Source organism: Vitis vinifera, chromosome 13 (assembly GCF_030704535.1).
Source record: "Vitis vinifera cultivar Pinot Noir 40024 chromosome 13, ASM3070453v1".
Lineage (NCBI taxonomy): Eukaryota > Viridiplantae > Streptophyta > Magnoliopsida > Vitales > Vitaceae > Vitis > Vitis vinifera.
This window is the reverse complement of record NC_081817.1, coordinates 13788305-13809065: the sequence shown is the minus strand read 5'-3', so window position 1 is coordinate 13809065 and position 20761 is coordinate 13788305. Positions and strand designations below refer to the sequence as shown.

Sequence of the window (20761 nt, the reverse complement as noted above, 5' to 3'; positions counted from 1 at the left end):
AATTCCGGAAATGACAAAGGGTCTTACTCTATGATTCAAGGCTCCATATCATTCCAGGGAAGCTCAAGTCAAGGTGGATAGGCCCTTTCATTATTCACCAAGTGCATCCCAATGGAGTGGTGGAATTCCAATAGCACTGACACTTTTAAGGTCAATGGTCATCGTCTCAAGCCATTCATTGAGCCATACAAGCAAGAAAATGAGGAAATCAACCTCCTTGAGCCACAGAAAGCCTAATCAGAAAAGGATTAGATGGGCTTGGTTTCACCAAAGTCCATATTTTTTGTTAAATTTTGTTAATTTAAAAGCTTTGTTAATTCTTTTGATTTTAATTTTGGTCTTAAATTGTGTTATTTATAGGTAACTTAATCTTTTTTAATGATCTAATTTAGGAGGAATTGCAAAGAAATTGAAGGAAGGCCTCAAGGAGCTAAAAGGAGCTCAAAAACATGAAAATTCAGTGGTCTGCGAAATTTCGCAACCCAAAATAGCCCCCTGCGAAAATGGCCCTTGGCTGCGAAATGATTTCGTAGCCCCAAGGAAGACGCTGCGAAATCAGGCCTCCGCTGTGAAATAGCTCCTTGGCTGCGAAATGATTTCGTAGCCCCAAGGAAGACGCTGTGAAATCAGGCCTCCGCTACGAAATAGCCCCTTGGCTGCGAAATGATTTCGCAGCCTCATAGCTCCCTCTGCGAAAATTTTCGCAGCTGCGAAACACTCCTTTGGCACACGAGTGCCATTTTGCAGCCCTCAACTTCATTTCGCAGTTGCGAAATGGGCTGCGAAATCCCCAAAGCCTTAAAACTCCAAATTTCGCAGCCAAAGCCCCATTTTCGCAGGGTGTTTCGCAGCTGCGAAACCACCCTTTGGCACACGAGTGTCATTTCGCAGCCACCACTCCCCATTTCGCAGCTGCGAAATGGGCTGTGAAATGGGCTGCGAAAATGCCCCTTCGTTGTGAAATCGACCCTCCGCTGCGAAATCGGCCCTCCTTTGCGAAAATAAAAACCATCCCTTGGCATCCATTTTTAAACGTTATAAATTCCACATTTCGTTTTAAACCGGTCATTTGAACTTTAAATAGGTGCCAAAGAGGAGCCAAACCACAGCAACCTTCCGTCTTCTCCCTCCCATCTGAACCCAAGCCGCGCACGCACCTTTGGCTATCTTCTCTGAAATAGCCATGGCAAAAACCCGAGGAGCTAAGTCTTCGTCTCCTTCAGGCCATTTGAGAGCCCCAAGAGAGACCTCTGTTCAAGGCTCCATGCCCGAGCCTCCACGGCCACTAGTCGTCCCACCTTCGGTTGAGGACGCACCATTGAGTCCTCTTTCGAGGCGCTATGAGACTAGGAGACCACCCACCACACTTGGGGCAAGCTCCTCTCGTCCCAAAAAGTCAACTAGCCGTCCCCCAAAGAAGAAAGCCAGGGTATCAGAGCCGTCTTCAGAGCCTCCGCCAAAGCCTTAGTCGTCTCAACCACCAGCCACAGAGTCTCAGATTCCCTCAGGCATGACTCCTAAGGTGCTTATCAGACGTCCCATGGTCACTCAGCCGCCCATTGAGGGTAATTTGGATTACAGGGCTAGGCCATTCCACTTTGAGCTCTGCTTTGACACAGCCACTTTCAGATTTCAGCCCAAGCTCAGGGACTCCTTCCATCTGCTGCAGAGGTACCATATGGAGCACTTGATGACTCCCAGGGATTTTTTCTATCCCCGTGTAGCAATGGACTTTTATCAGTCCATGACCACACACTAGGTCCGAGATCCTACTGTCATCCACTTCACCATAGATGGACACCATGGTATTCTGGGAGCTAGACACATAGCAGAGGCATTGCGTATTCCCTACGAGCCAGCCCGTCCAGAGGATTATCGAGTCTGGACTCATCCTTCCCAGAGTGAGATAGTTCATATTCTGTCCAGAGGGGCATCCACACACCAGTATTTGTTGAGGAAGGAGCTCTCTCCTAGCATGTTTTTCATAGATGCACTCCTGCGCCATAACATCTTTCCACTTCAGCATTGGGTGCAGAGGAGAGGAGTTTTGCTAGAGGCATTGTTTAGATATCTGAGGGATTCTTCTTTGGCCCTCATCATCTCATTATGGTCGCTCTTCTGTACTTTGAAGAGAAGGTCCATAGGAAGAAGCTGCTCAGAGCGGATGCTATTCCACTTCTCTTCCCTAGATTGCTATGTCAGATTCTGGAGCACTTGGGGTACCCATCAGAGCCTCAGCTTGAGCGCAGACGCATTTGCCGAGAGATATTCACTCTCGACAAATGGACGAGTATGACAGCCTATAGTGCAGAGCAAGGAGCCCTAGCTGGAGCAGAGCATCCAGATATTCCACATCCAGAGCAGCTAGAGGAGCCACAGCCGGTTGAGATACTAGCTGAGATGAGAGCACCGGCCCCTGCAGTGCCCTCTATAGAGTCTATACCTGAGGTTGTACCCTCTGCTCCTCCTGCCACACCACGCACTCCCTCTGTTATTCCATTCATATCAGAGCCCCCTCCTTCATCTGAGCCTAGGATCGCCATATCCATTTCCGAGTACAGAGGCCTATGTCACACTTTGCAGGCATTGGCCACTTCTCAGAGCATCCTTACTCAGCAGATGACAGCTCTTCATACTCATCAGGAGCAGATTATCGCCACTCAGACTTAGCATACTGCCATCCTGAGGCAGATTCAGCACCATCTGGGTATTCCATTAGCTCCTGAGCACCCCATTCCTATCCTCTCAGAGCCCATAGAGCCATCACAAGCCCCTCCTTTCGTAGAGCAGACTATGCCCTCTGAGGAGCCGACTACAGGAGAGGCAGAGGCATCCACCCCCAACATTCCGTCCTCTACAGCTGAGCCATCATCTTCACATCATCATCTTCCCACTATCTGATCATTTGCATAATTTCCTTTATGTATTTCCTTACTATAGTAGCACTTGTAATCCCATGCTTTTGATATTTTATATATTAGGATTGGTTGTATTACTTGTTTTCCTTTATATTGTACTTTCATGAAGTAATACAAATCTATCAATTTTTGAGCACTCTTAGCATTATTTTATTTTAATTCCTCTACTCATATCTTTTGTTGTTTTTGAAACATGTGGTTTCTCCTATTCTACTCGAACTTCATATCACTCAGGAGGCATCACTTCCTCCTTGTAATTTCAATCGCTCATACCACATTGAGGACAATGTTCAACTTGGTTGGGGGGAGAGTTGAGGAAGGAAGTTGAAGAATGAAGTTTTTTTTGTTGTTAATACTAAGTATTTTGGTAATTTAGTTTTGTTTAATTTTAAAATTTTTTAAGTTTTTATTCTACTCTCCATGGTTATTAAGGAAAAATTCTCAAATTAAAATAAGAGAAATCGAATTTTTGTTTTTACTTGGCTTAGAGTTTGTATTATGCTTACTAAAGTTGATGAATTGTTGAACTTCTATTGAATTCAACCGTAGTTCTTCCACTTTAAGCTATTCACACACTATGCACAATAGGTTCCGATTATAAGATGAAAAACTATTTCCCTCTTGACTTAGGAAAATTTAGACTTGGTACCTTTGACCTCATTTAATAGTGTTGGGACACCTTATAAAAGGCCAATGAGCTTTTGAAAAAAAAAAAAAAAAGAAAGAAAGAAAAATGTTTGCTTGCCTTGAAACCCGAGCAAGGTCTGAGGGGTATATGGTGAAAATCTTTAAAACCTGGTGCCCTAAGCCTTCATTGGTTGGGAGTCACCGACCTCAATGCTCGTTACAAGGGTGAATAGGTGGAGTTTAACATACTGTAGGTGCTTGAGTATTAAAATTCATTCTCAAAAGTCCGGGGTAAAATCCGAGGAGTTAGTGGTTGAAAGATCCTTAAAGCTTGATGCCCTAAACCTTAATTGGTTGGGAGTCATCGATGGACTCCCATTACATGGACAATTTAGAAAAGAATACCTTTAACCATTGTACTCCTACAATGAAAAAAAATTGTGAAATAAAAGGGTGCGTTCTTAGCCTATTGAATTTGGTCAGTTTGCTAAGTGTTGGAAAAGAACTAGGTTGGGGGGAGAGATTAGTTTAGCATACTATATTCGGAAGCTATCAAGTAACACTTAGATTTTTGTGGAAGAGTAAGGTTTGGTCCTTTGGAAGTGGAAATGATTTTAAAGCTTCAATTTGCATAATGTCTTCTCTTTATGAATTGTGATTAGGTAAAGTATTTGATAACTTTTGCTGAAATTTGAGTTTTATATCGTTAATGTCCCATGTGAGAGCTTGATCATCATGCCACTTAAAATTTTTTGAAGTGATCAGCATGATTTTGTAAAGTATATTACTGTTTAGTTTATTTTTTCTCTCCTTTATTGCTAAGGGGCTAGCAATATGTCGGTTGGGGGGAGTGATTACTACTCAAAAAGTGTTATTTGATAGCTTGTAATTAACTCTTTTAAACACTTTTGAGTAGTAATTATTACCTTTTAACCCTATTAGCATATTAAGTACCTTTGCAATCGTTTCTAATCAAATTGTGTAAGTTTTGGTGCTTTTGATAGTAATTTGATCACCAAAGCAATCCAAGATTAAGGAGAGCTCTATGGAATCATGAATGCAAGGATGAAAGCAAAGAGAGAAATCTAACATGAAGAATTCAAGAAGACATCAACTGTTTGATACTTTTGGAGCACTTTCTGGAGTCCATTTGATGTATACTATATGTCGTTTCGAAACTCGGGAAGTCAGCAATCCAACGCTTCAAACGGTGCGCAAATCAGAGTTGAAATGAAGAAGTTAGAGCCATTGGAAGCCAATCACACCAAGTTGAAGGCCAATTTCGCAGGCTGCGAAATCAGCCTTTGGCTACAAAATTTTGTTGCCATCTTGCACGCCTGCGAAATCTTCCTGAGTGCTTCCAGATATTTGCGACCGACATTTTTAGATTTTTTGCTTCAGATATTTGATGTCTAAATTCCCATTTTCTCCTTGTAATCCACCAATTATAGGATTCCTTAGTTATTAAGTAAGAACAAAAGGGTGAATAACCTCATATATATTGTTTTGTAATTTTGATTACAGAGATATCTCGGGAGCTTGTTCTCATAGACAATCATCTTTTTGTATAGTTTTTTAAGGAAGTAAAATACAGAGCTTTGCTCTGCCTTACCTACTCAATTTGATTGTATTTTTCTTACTAGCCAAACAAGCTCTAAGGATGTTTCCTCAGAGAATGGGTGGCTAGACTTTTTGTCTCTTGGAGCTAAGGTAGCTGGGTAAGGTGCCGAATGCAAGAATTGGTAGTTTTGTTGTTTCAGCTGTTAATGAAAATAAAGTGTAACCCATTTATGGTTTCTATGTTTTTAGTTAACTTAAAACGCCTTCAATTCACCTGGGCCAACACTTGGTAAGGCAAGTGATCTCCGTCTATTGAGATGCACTAGTTTACCCCTTGCGAGCCTTTGGGAGGTGACTTGAAGGTAGGACTTTCTAGAATTTCCAACACTTGGTAAGCTTTTAGACTCTAAGGAGACATCCATTAGTTATCTCTTGTGAGCTTGAGAAGGGAAGTCCAAAGTTAATGATCACCTTGAATGGCAAATGCTAGGTGAGAGGCACGAGCCATTGCAAGATGCATCAGTGAGAGGGAATTAGCGCTGAAATCCATGGAAGGGATACATCTGTACAACATCGGTTGGAGAATGAACTATATGTTAATTCTCCAATGCGAGGAAAAGAACCAAAGTGACCGGAACTCTATTTTTGCATGAGGAGCCTAACCCCAGTGATCCTAAAACTCCAAGAAACGCTTTTCTTTATAAGTAATTCCCATTACTTTCTTTTTCGTTAGCTTGAAACCAAAACTTTTTCAACCAAAGTATATGTTTTCTTTTGAAGCTAACCTTGAAATGAAAAAGCACCAATTTAACTTTGAATTGGTATCAGTTGTAAGTTGAAAACCCTTCCCAGTGAACGATCCTAGAGCCAGTATGCTATACTAGCTTATGCTATCCTAGTACATGGTGATATAGGTTATAAATTTTGTTAATTACTCCTGTCTGAGGACCAAACTCAAGGTACACCAACTGGGAATGAATCAGTGGTCTCTGTGTCACATATCGGCGCTGAGGAGGGCTAGAGGGTACCTTACCCTCAGAAGACGGACCGGTTGGGGACTGAAGAGCCTGAGATGAATCCTGAGGAGCGGAGGTTCTTGGCTTGGCCTCGCGAGATACTAAAGGTCGGTATGGCCTCCTTTGATGCGTGCCATAGCCGAAATGGGGCGAAAAGTGGAGGTCGCTTCTTCAAATGGGTGGCCATGGGATGTCTACTGGAGAGAAAGCCGATTCGCAAGGTGGTGCAGGGTTTCGCAAGGAGCAGATTGGGCTTGCGAAATGAATAGAGGCTTTGGAGGTCTTTAAATATGCTTGTTTAAGTGACCTTTTGATTTCCCCTTGACAGTTGGTATTTCGCATAGAGACCGTTGGAATTGGCAAGGTTGCGAAATGGGTTTTTGAGTTGCGAACTGAGTTCGCAACCTCTTTTAAATTTCGCAAGGTTTTCACAAGGCAAAGCTGGTTTGCGAAATTTTCGCAAGTTGTATTTGGGGTTGCGAAATGCTCTGTTTTTCATCCTTCAGAAAAAATTTGAAAAGTTTTTCCATCTGTTTTGGAATCCACCTACAATTAATCATCAAAAATAAAATTAAATCACAAAAAAATAAAATTAAAGCAAGAAATTTTAATTTAAAACATATACAAAATCAATAAAACTTGAAATTAACATTAAAACAAAAAATAGGGACTTAGTGTCTTCCGACAGACTAAGTCCATCTAACCATTTGTCTTTTTAAGCTTGATTTGGCTCAAGGAGGTTGATTTCCTCCTTGTCTCGAGAAAATGGCTCCCAGGAATGGCTTAAGACATTGGCCATTGACTTTGAAAGTCCCGGTGTTGTTGGAATTGAGTAGCTCTACTATTCCATTTGAATACACTTGTTAGATAGTAAACGGACCTATCCATCTTGACTTCAACTTTCCCGGGAAGATGTGGAGCTTAGAGTCATACAGCAAGACTCTTTGTCCCTTCTAGAATTCTTTGTGGGAGACTAACTGATCATGCCACATTTTCAATCTTTGTTTTGCAATGTTTGAATTATTGTAGGCGTCATTTCTCAGTTCCTCCATCTCATTAAGGTCTAGAAATCTCTTCATGTCGGCTTTGTTCAAGTCCATGTTAAGCGTCTTGATTGCCCACCAAGCTTTGTATTGCACTTCAACGGGGAGATGGCACGTTTTTCCATAGACTAGGCAATAAGGAGACATTCTAAGAATGGTCTTGTAAGCTATTTTGTAAGCCCATAATGAATCATGAAGCTTAACACACCAATCTCTTCTGCTCGTATTCACCACCTTCATCAGTACGTTTTTTATCTCTTGGTTTTCTAACTTAACTTGCCCAGAAGTCTGGGGGTGGTAAGGTGTAGCTACCTTATGCTTCACCCCGTACTTGGCTAAGAGAGTTTCGAACGGCTTGTTGCAAAAATGAGTACCCCCATCACTGATTATGGCCTTGGGTACTCCAAATCTAGAGAAGATGTTCTCTTTGAGAAATTTGATAACAACTCTATGATCATTGCGTTTGCACGGGATCGCTTCAACCCATTTAGAAACATAATCCACTCCCACCAAGATGTAGGAATAGCCAAAGGACATAGGAAAATGTCTCATGAAGTCAATGCCCCAAACATAAAAAAGATCAACTATTAAAATGGGGTTCAAAGGCATCATGTTCTTACGTGTTAATTTCCCAAGCCTCTGGCATTTGTCACAGCTCCTGCACATGGTGAGGGCATCTTTGAAAAGTGATGGCCAACAAAAACCCGATTGCAATACCTTCATAGCTATCTTCTGAGAAGCAAAGTGGCCTCCATATGCGCTTTCGTGGCAATAACTAAGGATCCCCTGTTGCTCTTGCTCAGGGACGCACTTCCGTATTATTTGATCTGCACAATATTTGAATAGGAATGACACTTCCCAATAGTAGGCATGAATTTTTGCAAAGAAGTGCTTCTTATCTTGTGTTTTCCACTCACTTGGGACTTCTCCGGTAACTAAATAGTTAGCAATATGAGCATACCAAGGAGCGGCTTCTATCAACATGAGTGACTCCTCTGGAAAATCATCATTAATTGGTAAACTATGGGAATTATGTGTGATGGCTAGCCTTAACAGATGGTCGGCTACCACATTTTCTACTCCTTTCTTGTCTTTGATTTGAAGATTGAACTCTTAAAGCAAGAGAATCCATCTAATCAGCCTCACTTTTACATCTTGTTTAGTCAACAGATATTTCAAGGCTGAGTGGTCATTGAAAACCACAATGAAAGACCCTACTAAGTAAGCGTGGAATTTGTCTAAGGCAAAAACTACAGCCAACAATTCTTTCTCTGTGGTTATGTAGTTTCTTTGCACTTCATTCAACGTTTTGCTCGCATAGTAGATCACATAGGGCTTTCCATCTTCTTTTTGCCCAATAACAACTCCTATAGCAAAGTCACTGGCATCGCACATCACTTCAAAGGGCAATTGCCCGTTGGGAGCTCTCACAATTGGAGTGGTTGTCAGGAATAGCTTCAGTTCTTCAAAACTCCATTAACATCGATCATCCCATACAAATTTAGCATCCTTTACCAATAGTTCACAAAGAGGTCTTGCAAGTTTAGAGAAATCTTTGATAAACCTCCTATAGAACCCAACGTGGCCAAGGAATTGTCTTACTCCTTTAACAGTTGTTGGCGATGGCAACTTGACAACAAGTTCAACTTTTTCTTTGTCCACTTCAATTCCTTTCTTTGAGATGATATGCCCAAGGACAATCCCTTAGGGTACCATGAAATGTCATTTCTCCCAGTTAAGCACCAAGTATTTCTCAATGCATTGGTTCAGCACAGCTTCCAAGTTGACTAAGCATTCGTCAAACACACTTCCATATACAGTGATATCATCCATAAAGACTTCCATAATACGCTCCACCATATCACTGAAGATCTTAACATACATCTTTAGAATGTTGTTGGTGCATTGCATAAGCCGAAAGGCATTCTTCTGTATGCGTAGGTTCCGAATGGACATGTGAAAGTGGTCTTCTCCTGGTCTTCAACAGCAATTTCTATTTGAAAATACCCGGAGTAGCCATCCAAGAAACAGTAGAATGGATGGCCTGAGACCCTCTCAAGTACTTGATCAATAAATGGCAACGGGAAGTGGTTCTTCCTTGTTACAGCATTCAACTTTCTATAATCAATACACACCCTCCACCCTGATGTGAGGCATGTAGAAACTTCTTCTCCCTTATCATTTTACACCACTGTGATCCCTGATTTCTTTGGCACGACTTGCATAGGACTCACCCATGGGCTATCTGATATGGGGTAGATAATACCGGCCTAAAGTAGCTTAAACACTTCAGCTCGCACCACCTCTTGCATGTGAGGGTTCAACCTTCTCTGGGGTTGACGAACTGGCTTAGCTTCTTCTTCCATGTATATATGATAAGTACAGACTAAAGGGCTAATCCCTTTCAGATCAGAAATTTTCCACCCTATCGCCTTCTTGCATCTCCTGAGGATTTCAAGTAGACAATCCTCCTGAGTAGTGGTAAGAGATAAAGAAATAACAACAGGGCTCTGCTTGTTCTCTTCTAGGTATGCATACTTCAACTCCGTGGGTAATGGCTTCAGAATAAGCTTTGGGGGCTCGTCCTTAACAGCTTCTTATGTCTCCTCCCCATTGAATAAAGGGAGAATTTATTCCCTCATCCTCATAAAGGGCAGAGTAGCAAGCAAATCTGAGGGTTCAGGTAACCCTTCATCAAGATCCTCAAGACTCTCATTCAAATTTTCTAGTATTTTTTTATCACAATGCTCCTCCACTAAGTTGTCTATCATGCACACCTCTTCTGGTCCTTCTTCTTCTTCCGAATGGAATTGTTTCTGGCACATATAGAAGATGTTGAGCTATAACATCATGTTGCCAAATGTAAGTTGCATGACTCAATTCCTACAATTGATGATAGCATTTGATGTAGCTAGGAATGGTCTTTCAAGGATGATAGGAATACAGTTAGTTTATTTGGCAACCGGGTTCGTATCAAGAACAACAAAATCCACTGGGTAGTAGAATTTGTCAACTTGAACTAGGACATCTTCAATCATGCCTCTTGGAATTTTCACAGATCTATCTGCTAGAGATAGAGTGATTGATGTTGGCTTCAACTCTCCAAGCCCCAATTGCTTGTAGACAGAGTAAGGTAGAAAATTCACACTTGCCCCCAAGTCCAACAAAGCTTTCTCCACACACGTCTCTCCAATCATCATTGAGATGGTAGGACAGCCCGGATTTTTGTATTTCACTGGAGACTTGCACTGTATAATGGAACTTACTTGCTCAGTTAAGAAGGCTTTCTTACTCACATTCAACCCTCTTTTTATAGTGCATAAGTCCTTCAGGAATTTTGCATAAGTCGGAACTTGTTTGATCAAGTCTAGCAAAAGGATGTTAACTTTCACTTGTCTCAACACTTCAAGAATTTCTGATGCATTACTGATTCCCTTTTTTTCCATGCAAAGCTTGTGGGAATGGTGGAGGCGTGTGTTTCTTCATTAGATCTTCCTGATTGATGGTCCTCTCCGGTTCTTCATTCACAGTAGCTTCAAGGTCCTCCTTCTTTGAACTGTTCTTTTTCCTCTTTCCTTTGATTTCCTCCATCTTCTCTTTCTCTGCTTCACTCTCTGGTTCATGCTCTGACTTGGATGTAGGCAGATCAACCTCTTTACCACTTCTTAGAGTGATCACTGCTTTAACTTCCCTCACCTATGAAGATTTTCCCTCCTGAGCCTCCACTTCATGGATACCCTTGGGATTCTGATGAGGTTGAGAAGGAAATTTTCCTTTCTCATGCACCGTGTTGAGATTGGTGAGCCTTAAGATTGAATATTAGAGATTATCTATCTTCTGAGATAGATCATTTTGCCTCTCATCCATCATTTTGTCTAAACTGTCAATTCTTTGACTAAGCTAAGCATTGATGGATTTCTGGTCTCCAATAAAGTCTCCCATGACCTTGCTAAGATTCACAATGGCTTGTTCAAGATTTAAGGCTTGTGGAGGTGCTTGGCCAGGTTGAGTGTATTGAGGTGCCCTTGGCTTCCATGAGAAATTAATATGGTTCCTCCAATTTGAATTGTAGGTGTTGTCATATGAAGCGTTGTTATTGGGCTTAAATTGTCTAATAACATTTGCTTAATACCTAAACATTTCTTTCACAACTGGAATTGTAGGACACTCCGCCACCAAGTGCTCAAAAGATTGACAAATTGAACATGGCATAGCTTGCACTGGTGTTTCTGAAATGGCCTGCACTTCTCGTATCTTCTTCACTTCTAGCTCTTCCAATCTTCTTGCCATAGCTGCGAATTTTGCTTTCATATCGGTGTCTTAATTCAAAGTATACATCCCAGCCTTAGCATTAGAAGCATTAGGTTGAGATTTCATTCTTCCCATTTCTCTAGCATTCGGTTCATCCCATCCTCTTGAAACTTTAGCTACATAACTCAAGAAATCCATGGCTTTCTCCGGATTCTTATTCATGAAGTCTCCTCCGCACATCGTTTCTAAGAGTTGCTTCATTGAGGAAGACATACCGTCGTAAAAATAACTCACCAATAGCCATGTATAAAAGTCATGGTGCGGACAAACATTGATAGCTTCCATGTATCTCTCCCAACACTCATAGAATTTCTCATTCTCTTTAGTTGAGAAGTTTGAAATTTGCCTTTTCAAGCCGTTGGTCCTATGATTCGGGAAAAATTTCTTGAGAAATTCAGCTTGCAAATCAGTCTAAGTTCAAGTTGACCAACCCTGAATCGATAAAGTCTTGTATCGCATGATGGAGTGTCGCACAATGCTCAGTATCATGCCCCTGAATCTGATGATGTAAGCAATGCTTGTGAGCGGAAATGAAGAGGAATAGGATGTGGCAAGGGGCGTAGCGCTAAAGGAACAGTCAAACCAGCGTCTCTGAGCTTCTCAAAAGCTCTAGTCAAAGTCATGCCCAATGGAGTGAACTGTCTTACAGGCCTCTGTGCATATGGTCTAGGTGGCGGGTGAGTAGTGGCTCTTAGATGTGGTGGTCGTGGCTGCATGCTAGTCTGAGCAATGTAAGGCTGCTAAACATAAACCGACTGATACAGATACTGTGGATGAGAAAAATGAGTTCTTCCTGTAGGAGGCCTGTAAGGTGAGTGATGTGCAGGCCTCTGATGCCAATAGCTAATACCGTTAACCTCTCCAGATCTACTAGATGATCCAACCGGCCTCTTCCCCTTACTGTCAGGGGAAGGAGCAGTATTTGTCCATAATCCTCGGGCGATGGCCTCCTCGACATTGAAAGTTGCATGAACTAGACTCTTAAGATCCTAAAACAGAATGCCCACAAGACGTCTAGAAAACCTCGGTTATAGGTGCTGAAGAACCATATCAATCTAATCCTGCTCCTTAAGCTGATCTATCATACCAGCCACCTTTGTCGTCCAACAACTGAAAAAAAGAAGAAATAGACTCATCTAACCTCTAACTGGTGCCTTCAACTCTCGTCTGGATACATCAATGTCGGCACTAAAAGCGAACTGAGTAAGGAACTCATGAGCAACATTCTCCCAGGTGCGAAGTCTCAAAGGCTCAACTGAAGCAAACTATCTCTAAGTTGCCCCACTAAGTGACATGGGGAAAAGGGTCACCAACTATGCATCATCTATCCCGTGTGCTCTCATGACTATGCTATATAGTCTCAAGTCGATCTTTGGACAACCAATCCCACTATAACGCTCAATGTCTGGCATGCGAAACTTAGCAGGCAAGCTAGCCGCCAGTATGCCATCCCTATCATCCCAAGTCAAACCTCCATCCTGTAATCTGATCTACCAGATGGAATGGAATACCAAGTGAAGTCCCAGCTGGAAGAGTTTGTGTTGTCTGAGATGCATGAGGAACTGTCTCATCAATGACCATGCCAACTGGATGAGGATCCTGGCAAGAACTCTCTATCTAATCCAAGCGTCTACTGACTCCTGCCATGAACTCCTTAATAGAAGCAAGTGTGGAAGCTAGCTCGTCTAACATCTTAACTGAACTGTCTGAACTTTGATATGAATCTAATCTGATCAATCGACCTCCAACTCTCCTCCAAGAATGTGACTCCAAACTCAACCAACTCCTAAACTAACTCCCTACAATGCAAACAAAATGGATGAATGACGCAAGATACAACCCTAAAAGACAACCGTACAACATGCAAGCACATGGTCCTAGGGTGGCAATCCGAAATCTGGATGTATGATAAGAACTCTGAAGTCATAAAGGTGTCCACTATGAGATGGCTACAAATGTGACTAGATAATTCTTATCAATAATCCAAGATGAAAAAAGTGTGAGAAACACACTATCATGAGATCAATACTCTATCTATAACCAAATGTCCTTAACTCAACTTTCAACCCAAACTCCATAAAGAGAAAAAATGATAAGATGATCAAGGCGAAATCTCTCAAAAAAAACGTGAATGTGAAAACGTGCCTTTCATCTTTCTGTAATGAAAATATGAGCATCGAGTTGAAAATTGAATCAGTGATTGTACAAAGAATGGAGTACTGGGCCCATGATAGGTGTACAATGTAAAAAGATGATCATGATCAATGAACATATCCCAAAGCATCAAGTAAGTGACGATAAGGTGAAAGGATGAGCCAAGCCAATAAAGGAAGACAAAAACCCTAAGGAGAAAACATGTTAAACTCATCAAACGAGAGAAAGAATCTAAGGCGACATGACAAAAGGTTATCCAACTGATACTCAAACTCATACCGATCTCTGAGCACTCTCAAATGGAAACCAAAAGAGAAAACACTAGACCTAGGTGGTGACTAAGGCAGCTCTGAAGGCTCTCAGATGCACCCACATGTGAGGAAGGAATCCTAATTAAAGGATCTAAGCTCATCCTATAAGTTCAAGGTGGCTTTAAAAAGAGAAAGGTAAGCTTTCAAGGGTCCCTAGCAGAAGCGATCATACCCTCCGGTGGTACGCAACCCTCTGCATGCCTCCGAAGAGACAAGGTGTTTCCATGCAAAGTGGTCATCACCCCCACACATGCATTGCCTCGACATCCTAGGGGGCTCCTATGGTGAAGGCTCTCCTAATGGCTGGGGTATCTCACAAATCTGATCACTCATCGACGATCTAAAGTGCGTAGTGAGTGGTGTGGGTGCATCCGAAAATCCTATGAAACTAAAAAGAAAACACACTGGTCACATAGATATCCTGAAATCTAGTTCTGGGCTATACAGGTCTTCAAATATTAGACCCCAATCAACATCAATGTGTCGGTTTCCTCCAGAATGCTCTCAAACATCGATATAGCCCATTGTTAGACCCTACCCCTAGCATTTGGCTCGGTCAGAGAAACAAGCACACACAAGGCCTCACACTTACAAATGTAAGAACCAAATGAAGGAAATGACCGAAACCAGAGGGTTAGAGGTAAGGGGATAGATGTGCGGCCCACACATACAATCAGCATGTAATCATACAGGATAAGAGTAGTCATGCACCATACAACCATACAAAATAGGTATATATCATCCAAATCTACACACAAGCTAATCGAGATAAATATCTGGAAATGATAGCATGCTTAATAACAATCATGATAATATACAACCAATAATCAATCATGTCAAGATGAACGAGATAAGCAACAAGAAGAATGTACATGTCAAGGTGAGCAGAGTGACCATACAACAAGGAGAGTCCATATGTGAGGATAAGCGAAAATATCAATCAATATAATCAACATGCCAATGCCTCAAACGAATACAAGAACCAAGCATGCATCAAGGATAATGATACCAAGAGCTCTCAATGTGAAATCAACAGTCAAGCAAACACACGCACAAAGAAAGGTGGGTACCCACTGATCAACCAATCAAACGCCACATTTGCCTCAACTTATGTTCAAGCTTGACCCTCTAATGATCCCCAGCGGAGTCGCCGTTTTGTGGACCCCGCATTTCCGCTCATGTGCTTCCACTCGATGGCGAACTCGTTTTTATATTTTGAAAATGATTTATTTTTTAGAAAATGACTTGAAGTCGCCACTTATTTTTGTTTTATTTTTAAAGGGTAAGCAAAATAAGAAAGAAAACACTAAGTGTGACTCCTTATTTGGAAAAGATAGTCTGCGAAAAACCAAATATGGGCTCGAGGGTTAGGTTACTTATCGGGAAGGTATGGTAAGGACCGTAGCACTCCTCTAAGTCCCTAAAAATGGGTCTCTACTAATAAAATGAAGTACGTGTGGCAATTGATTGATTAAACGTGGATACTAAAAAGTGATCATACACTGGGAGCCAAAACATGCAAGGAGAACGATCAAAGTGAGAGTGAGTGTGTACCTTAGCAGCAAGCCGTAATACGCTATCATGAAATGAGGTTAGTGCACAATAATGATCATAAAATATGTCACATACATCACTAAACAGGATAAGGAATCACCAATGGCAAACATTGCACTTCACTCAAATTTAGTTTTAAAGAAAACGTTTACTGTTGGGCCCCCACCAAAGCCCAATTTATTTTTGTATGGATCAATTCCATAAATTCCATCACTTGGAATTACAAAATTTAATTCATGCTTATTTTAAAACATTTTTAAAAATCAAGAGAAATGTGAAAATTGCTTGCCGAAGAAAATAACAGCAAATTTTATTTAAAAATGAATTTTTGGGACCTAAAAAAAAATCTAAGGATGAAAAATTGAGGAGCTAAAATTATTTTAAAAAAAAAACTAGAATTTAGAAAATTATTTAAAAACTAGAAATTGGGAAATTATTTTAAAATCAAAGATGATGAAATAAAAAGATAGGACACGTGGCCCAAAGGTGGCCATGCAAACCATGCAAGAGTGGGTCCCCAGGGGTGCAACTGTGTTGAGATGTATTAATAGGAAAAGTCTCTGACAGATCAATCCCATTATTTTGGTTAAGACCCAATATCAAGAGAACATTATTGCTTCCACATGTTCAGAAAACTCGTTTCTGGTGCACTAAGATGAGGCGCCTTAAAGACTTCAAATGTGACCTCGATTTCATTTTCCCCTTGGAGCTGAGGGGATTCCATTAAGATCAAATTTCTCGGGCTGTCGGCAATCCTTTGTGTCCGGTTGGAAACCCTGGCTTCTCAAGCCTTCCAATCTATCAAGTAAAATAATCCAGTTAATCCTGTTAGGCTAGAGAAGCTCTGCCCATTCATCCAACAAGAGAGAGGGGTCATCCTCATCTTTCATAGTAGGGATTTTCTCGGTTATCAATTTGCATTATTCTGACACTGGTTTGGGTTCCTGGGGCCAAGCAATTTCTTCTCTCTTATGGACTTTATCAACCACTTCTGTCCATTTTAGGTCAGAGAGATTAACATCATAAATCTTGCACCTAATCTTCCCATGTCTCTTAGGGAGAGGTAAGACCTCTTCTTGCCACGTCATCAAGGAACTCAGGTCAAAATTGTACCAGTTTGTTGTCATTCCATCTTGACATGTGACAGCTTTGAGAGTAATGTCAATCCCAGCTTCTTCCACGTGTTTTATTTTATGAGTGATTGCCTCATAAACCGACAAGTATGCTGAAGATTTTACAGTAATGTCTACAAGTGTCCCATTGGTGTCGGTGTAAAACACTGTTCCCTTGACCTTGGTGCTAATTTCAGGATTTGGGAGAAGCATTCTGCGTGGAGCATCCAAGTGTAGGGAGAAAGGAATCATAAATGTCTTCTTCCAAGGTGTTGGGTTTTGGATAGGTTATGTGGAGGTTGCATGCACAAGGAAAATAATGGAAATGATTTGATGGGAGATGAATAGTGGGATGAATTAAATTAGGTAGATGTGAAGAGTGGTCGGTAGTGGAGCAAACTTAAGGTAAATGCAAGAGGAACCCAAGAACAGTAACTTTCTTTTTTTACGTCGTGGCGATAGGATGAATCAATCATATTATCCTGGATTGGGAGGTTAATGGCACAGGCATTGTTGCTCTCTGAACTGGATCAGTGGGCTTTGAGCAGTTCTCAATTCCAATAAGTTGAGAGATATACGAAGTAGTGGATGAGGCTCAACAGCACCCCCTGGGAGTGTAAGAGGGATATTCAATTCAACGCATAATAAACCCGCTCAAGCAGTTGCACAACAAGATTGACAGAGATTGTAGAAAGCAAAATCTGATTTGAGTCTGATGTAACCGTCGCTAGTGATCCAAGAGGTAATGCTGATGCAGACTCTTGTTGCATACTCATGAGCTCCAAGAACTAAGCAAGCATGCCGCCATCCAATATCTTAGATTACCAGCCTTTCTTACTAAGTTTTCATGGCTTCGAAACTCACTATGATCATTTCTGAGAATATGAGCAGTTAGTTGGTGAAATAGTTGGTAGAATTGACGTACATTTTCTGGTGACTGTGACATCCAGAGATCAAAGCAAGCCTAACATGCTGAAATATCCAAGCGCCTTCAAGACATTACTTCCAACATTGTAATCATATCCATCGGTAGCAGTGAACTGTTTAAATCCTTCCTTTTCCTGCTCCAAAATCTGAATGATCATGGACTTCTTGATCAACCCGTGCTTGCAAGGAGTTGAGCACACCATACACATTCCAAGCCTAACCGTACTGCCTCAAAAGGATAATCTCCTGCTCCGCCTTGTTCTTCATCTTGGCCCTGTACTGGCAAAAGCTCTGAAACTGATACACAAAATCATCAACTATGTCCCAGAGCCTATGGTTCGACAGCTGCATGTTGACGACTCCATGTAACACCACCTGAAACCTTGGAACCCACCTCGACGAGCCCAACCTCGGTTGTAGCGGATCATTGGCCGGCGTCGGAGGCGAATCAATGAACTGCTAGGGAATCTGATACCGAAAATGATCGAGAAGAGTCATTGGTTGGAGATGGGCGATCCCAATCATCCTCTACCACTCTTCCACCCTCAACCTCTCCAACTAGGCCACACCCGTTCCTCTCTAGGACTGGTTCTTTTACGTTGAAGCGGGCTTTCTTGCCTGCAATGTTGAAAAATGGTTGGGCATGGTGGGTCCTATAGAAGCCATGGGAAGTAATGAAGCGGCCAGTGCTTCCTATAGGTTTTATTTCTCTTCCCAAGTTATGACAGACTCAATAAGATGGATTATGATGAAAATCAATCCCAATCTCAGCATCAAGGCAGTTGAGAACCTTCCCACAAAACAAATTCTATCAATATTCTCATCCCATGATCGCCTACGCCTTCTTAATGCTTCATATTTTGTAGTGCCCAACTCCCTGCAGATAGACATCAGGAGCAGGGGAAAACAACAAGAAAACAAAGTGCAAATGAAGGCATCGAAATGAATTGACCATGGCCATGTCTCATATTTTAATCGACGAGCCGAGATTGGTGGGGGAGAAAAAAAAAACGGCAGATTCAAACAAAGAAAAGACTACCAATATCTAAAAAAAAAAATCAAAATGAAGAAGAGATTCACTAGATTTGAATAACACCAAAGAGAACAATGAACAAAACAAAAACAACAAGCACATGAATAAGCAAGAGATCAATAAAACCCATTTGTAACTCCTGTTACTCGTGACCAGGTGAGCACACAAAAACCCCAAACAGCAAGAGGAGAAGAGGAAGAACAGTGGTAGTAAAAATAAAGCAAAGGATATGCGATGAACTTACCCGAATGCTCCCCAAAGTAAAAATAGTTGGATCTCTCAAAACCTCCACCTCTCTCTGGTTCTCTTCCTCTGTAAAAGCTCACTCCTCTTCAAGAATCTCAACTACCTTTTTCCTCACTGCCCCCCTTAGAATATTAGGCTCCTCTGTAACAAAAAAAAAAACCCCCCGCCCAAGCAACCCACGCTCCTCCATAACGGCCAAAATATTCCCATGGCAACGTGTCACTCTCTGGTTGCTTACAGAAAAAGTCATTGCTCCCCCAACCCACTCTCTCATACCGGCTGCCAAAAAACCCCCAAAAAGTGGTCCAAATGTGCTCTCCTAAAATAAATAAATAAAACCTAAACCAAAATAAGGGTCTACAATACTATTTTATCATTTATCTTTTAATTAAGGTTTTTGTAGCAAAAAAGTTCATCAAATGATTCTTTTATAGTTGCTTCATGTTCATACAAATATTTAAGAGAGGTTAAGTTTTTAATATTTTTAATTAAATCTTTTATAGTAGTCCTTAAAGTATGCAGTTTATCACAGGTTTCTCTAAATTATTTACGTTGAACATACAATCTATTATTAAGTTCTTATACACAATCATAATCTAAATTTTATATACCATGAGGATAAGGAATAAAAGACATTAATTCATATCAAATTAACAGGCTAAATTTCATAAAATAGACAGATAAAATAAACTAATCAAGTAAATATAATCAAACTTTTAATGGGTAAAATAAAGTTCAATAGTCTAAAAAATTAGTCTTAATCAAGATTGATTGTTCCTAATTAATATATCAATACACATAAGCTCTGATACCAACTTCCACAGTTTTCACAATCAAAGCAAAACTTTTCCTTTCATTGGGTAAAGCAAATGACCTTTTAGTGTAAAACCAAATGCCTTTCAATGTGAAGACATTTATTGAGCCTTTATTACTTGTGTAACATTTTCGACATACAAATATAACATTTTAGTGTGAAAGCATTTATTGCATAGATATAGTTTTTTGAAGATCAAATATCTCAAAATTTTTTGGATAAGTTCAAATTTTAAAAACATCATTTTGTCAAGGTAATACCGTCCTTCTGACAAGACAAAATCTCCTTAACACACCAATTTTTCAGTAAAAATGGGTTCAGGTCAAGGGTTATTTGACTATGAAAGCTCTGGAAGTAAAAAACGACATTATAAAACAAAATATAAAAACCCTGGAAAGTTTTGGATAAAAAAAAAAGTAAAGAAAGAAAAAAACAATGTAAATATTATTTGAATGGGCAAGAAGGCCATACAAGGGCTTTTGTTAACTTTTCTGTGTTTCTTCTAAATAGTTTATATTATTTTGATTTTCTTCTTGAATTTGTTTTTTATGTTCACGGTAATATTATGTTTGTTATTTTTAATTGTGTTTCTTCAATAAGTTATTTTTAAAAATAATTTTTGGTTTTGATTTTGTAAAAACATTGTAAATTCAATTTATATAATATAAATTTAATTTAATTTAAATTTTATTAGAAATGAAAATAATTTTGGAATTACAAATACATTAAAAATAAATAAATAGTTTTTAGTAAAACTTGAATAATAATATTATAATAAAATTATAAATTATATTGTTTTTTATAAATAAAAAAATATTATTTTAGTATATTTTAGAAACATAAGTACATTATCAACTTCATAGATTTTTTTGGGCTAAACATGAATAATAATATTTTAAAATAATTATTTTAAAAATATTTTAAATTTAATTCAAGTCTTATTAAAAATAAAAATAGTTTTGTAATTATAAATAAATTTAAAAATAAATAGTTTTTAGTAAAACGTGAATAACAATATTATGATAAAATCATAAATTATATTTCCTTCATAAAAAATATATTATTTCAGTATATGTTAGAAACATAAGGACATTATCAATTTCAAAAAAAAAAAAATTGGGCTAAAAATGAGTAA

General features: G+C 40.0%; 1 long non-coding RNA gene across 1 annotated transcript in view; it reads right to left on the bottom strand.

Annotated features, from left to right (window-relative positions):
* Window positions 1–18963, bottom strand: part of LOC132254991 (uncharacterized) — a 65759-nt gene extending 46796 nt beyond the window's left edge. Inside the window, exon 1 of the long non-coding RNA XR_009467478.1 lies at window positions 18811–18963. This is a non-coding gene — a long non-coding RNA (uncharacterized LOC132254991). The remainder of the gene's footprint in view (window positions 1–18810) is intronic.
* Window positions 18964–20761: the final 1798 nt, after the last annotated feature.